Source organism: Carex rostrata, chromosome 7, assembly GCF_964058835.1.
Source record: "Carex rostrata chromosome 7, lpCarRost1.2, whole genome shotgun sequence".
In the NCBI taxonomy this organism is placed as follows: Eukaryota; Viridiplantae; Streptophyta; class Magnoliopsida; order Poales; family Cyperaceae; genus Carex; species Carex rostrata.
The window spans coordinates 10,792,755-10,796,896 of NC_135924.1; positions in this window are offsets into that span (position 1 = coordinate 10,792,755).

The following is a 4,142-nucleotide window of genomic DNA, read 5'->3' on the forward strand; positions in this document are numbered from 1 at the left end:
AAAAGTTAAAGTTCAAATTTTGGAAACCGAAATTCGGGCATTGAAATCTCCTAGTGAATTATCAAAAGTCACTAGTCTAGATCCCTACTATGTGAGCAAATTGATAAATGATCAATCCTATTATAAAAATGATAGAGTTGGTCTTGGATTTGAGAAGGGTAAATCCTCACTTATATCTAATCACATGCTAAGCCCTAAAGAAAAAGGGGAACATTCTCAAACTTCAAGTATTCCAAATGAAAAGCTAAAGTTTAATTGTGAACAATATTCAAATTATCAATTCTTTACCAAAAATGGTTTGACTCCCTTGAACAAGGAGTCATCCAAATTGAAGTCCTCTCATGCCTCAAATGCTAATCAAGATAAAAAGTCACCTAATTATGCATTTAGATATAAGTATAATAAAAGAAATTTCAAGAACAAAAATACTTTTCAAAATAGTGATAAGAACATGTTTAATCCAAAGGGGTCAAACAAAACTTATTTCAAAGGACCCGATGGATGGTTTTATGAACTTAAAAATAAAAATGCTTTACAAAACCAAACTCAAAGAAATGGTGTAGCTAGAGATGTTCCCCAACATCACAATAGATTTAATTCTAACAAAATCAAAAGTGTTGCATTCAAAGTTGCAAATAGGTCACATGATAGTAATAAGAGTAGTGTATGTGAAGTGAAGTACCAATCCATTCTCAAACAAGGTTCTACTACACTTAAGCAATCGACTACAATATGCAACTATTGTTGTAAATTTGGCCACACTTCCTTAGAATGTGGATTTAGGAATGTAAACAACAAACATAATGTTGTTTGGGTTCCTAAATCTATTCTATCTTAGGTTCACACTTAATCTCCCCTAAAAGTTTTAAAATTGCCAAATACAAAGGGGGAGATTAAAAGCAAGGTATATGTTAGTTACTAACTCAATAATAACTAATATATACTTTGTAGGTGTGTTTGATTTCATCTCAAAAGGAAAGTGCTTGGATCATTGATAGTGGATGCTCACACCATATGACCGGTGACAAATCAAACTTTAAATTCTTAGAACCATATGATGGAGGTACGGTTACCTTTGGAAACAATCAAAGGAAGAGCTCTATTATTGGTATAGGCTCAATTGGTAACCAACACTTGACCATATCCAATGTATATCTAGTTGATGGATTAGACTATAACTTACTTAGTGTAAGTAAGTTATGTGATTCGGGATACTATGCCAAATTTGATGCTAATGCTTGTCACTTAGTTAGATCTTCGGATGATGCTCTAATCTATTCGGGTAAACGAAAGAAAAATGTGTATTACTTATATTTTACTCATTTTGATTCCGGTGAAACTTGTCTAAGTGCCGTATCTAGTGGATCATGGTTATGGCATCGTAGGTTAGGTCATGTTTCAATAGATACCATTAAGAAATTGATCAAACTAGACCTTGTGCGTGGTTTACCAACACATAAATTAGAACTTGAAGGATTATGTGATGCATGTGTTCAAGGTAAACAAACCAAGAGTAGTTTTAAATCCAAAGACATGGTTTCAACCGATCAACCTTTGCAATTGTTACATATGGATTTATTCGGACCAATTAGTGTACCAAGTTTGGCCAAAAAGAAATATGCATATGTAATTGTAGATGACTATAGTCGCTTTACTTGGGTTTTATTCCTACAACACAAGGATGATGCAATTAGCAACTTCATTGAATTTTGCAAACGTGTTGAAAATGAAAAGGGGTCAAAAATCATTAGGATTAGAAGCGACCATGGGGGGGAATTTGAAAATGCAAAATTTGATCAACTTTGCTCTAAAAGGGGATACAAACATGAGTATTCGGCTCCTCGCACACCTCAACAAAATGGGGTAGTTGAGAGGAAGAACCGAACCTTAGTTGAGCTTGCCCGAACCATGCTAAATGAATACTCCTTACCCAAACACTTCTGGGCCGAAGCGGTAAATACGGCATGCTACGTGGTAAATCGCGTAAGCATAAGGACCATATTGAATAAAACACCTTATGAGCTATGGAAAGGGTACAAGCCTAAGATATCTCATTTTAGAGTATTTGGTTCAAAATGCTTTGTTCTTGATGAATCTCCTAAAGTAACTAAATTTGATTCTAAATCTATTGAGGGAATGTTTGTAGGATATTCAAATTCAAGTAAAGCCTATAGAATTTACATTCCATCTCAAAGAATTGTAATTGAATCCGTGCATGTTAAATTTGATGAAAATGCTAATCAAAAGGTCGAGAAAGGTATTGAGATTGTAGGTGTTGAAGTGCCAATTCTTGATCAAGATGAAATTGAGACAAGAACCGATACAATTGAGGATCAACCCGAGCAAACTCAACCCGAAATGGATGCAACCAACATTGTCGAGATGGATCCAAGAGTTGAAGGAATACAAACCGAAGAGATGCAATCTTCACGAATTGAGTATCAAATTCCTCAAGACCTAAGGGAAGTATCTTCTCATCCTCTTTCTAATGTAATTGGTGATCCTAGGGAAAGAGTTAAAACAAGATCCGAATTAAATCAAATGATTGGTCATTGTGCATTTGTATCTCATATAGAACCTAAAAATTTTAAAGATGCAAATATAGACCCAAATTGGATTTGTGCCATGCAAGATGAACTTGCTCAATTTGAAAGGAACAAAGTTTGGGAACTTGTACCTAAGCCAAATGATAGAATGATTATTGGAACCAAATGGGTCTTTAGAAATAAAAAGGATGAAGATGGAAATGTAATTCGCAACAAAGCTAGGTTGGTAGCTCAAGGGTACAAACAACAAGAGGGTATTGACTTTGAAGAAACCTTTGCACCTATAGCTCGTCTTGAATCCATTAGAATGCTTTTAGCATATGCCTCAAACAAAAATTTCAAACTATTTCAAATGGATGTTAAAAGTGCATTTTTGAATGGATTCATAGATGAGGAGGTGTATGTTAATCAACCTCAAGGCTTTGTTGATCCAACATTTCCTAATCATGTATATAGACTCACCAAAGCTCTCTATGGACTCAAACAAGCCCCTAGGGCATGGTATGGTAGATTAAGTTCCTTTCTAATTGAAAATGAATTCATTAGAGGCAATAATGATACAACTCTTTTCACTAAGAAAAGAGATGGATCACTTTTGGTGGTGCAAATCTATGTAGATGACATAATTTTTGGTTCACCTAATGCGGCACTTGCCGAGGAATTTTCTTCTCTTATGAGTAGTGAATTTGAGATGAGCATGATGGGTGAATTGAACTTCTTCTTGGGGCTTCAAATCAAGCAACTCATGGATGGCACATTTGTGAGCCAAACCAAGTATGCGAAGGAATTGATCAAGAAATTTGGGATGACCGAAAGCAATACAAGCAAAACTCCAATGGCTACGAATGCAAATCTTGACTCGGATCCAAATGGCACATCGGTGGACATCACTCAATACCGAGCTATGATAGGTAGCCTACTCTATTTAACTGCTAGTAGACCCGATATAATGTTTGCGGTATGTCTATGTGCTAGGTATCAAGCAAATCCCAAAGAATTGCACTTGAAAGCCGTTAAAAGAATTCTTAAATATGTCAAGGGTAGTTTAAATTTGGGATTATGGTATGGCAAACAATCGGATTTAGACTTGATAGGATATGCCGATGCCGATTTTGCCGGAGACCGTATGGATAGAAAAAGCACAAGTGGTACATGCCAATTTCTTGGTGGTTCACTTGTATCTTGGTCAAGTCGCAAACAAACCTCGGTTGCCCTTTCCACAACGGAAGCCGAGTATGTAGCGGCCGGTAGTTGTTGCACACAAATTCTTTGGATGATTCAATCCCTAAATGATTATGAAATTCGCTTCCGCAACGTACCAATTATGTGTGACAATACTAGTGCCATTATGATATCCAAAAATCCGGTCCTTCATTCTAGAACCAAGCACATAGAGATAAGGCATCATTTTATTAGGGATCATATAGAAAAAGGTGAAATTGAACTCATACATATCGACACCAAAGAACAAATTGCCGATATATTCACAAAACCCCTAAATACACAACAACACAATGAATTAAGATTTAAATTAGGCATGCTTGAACTTAGAGAATAGTCATATTCATAACTTATTTCAAAATTATTATTTGCAAT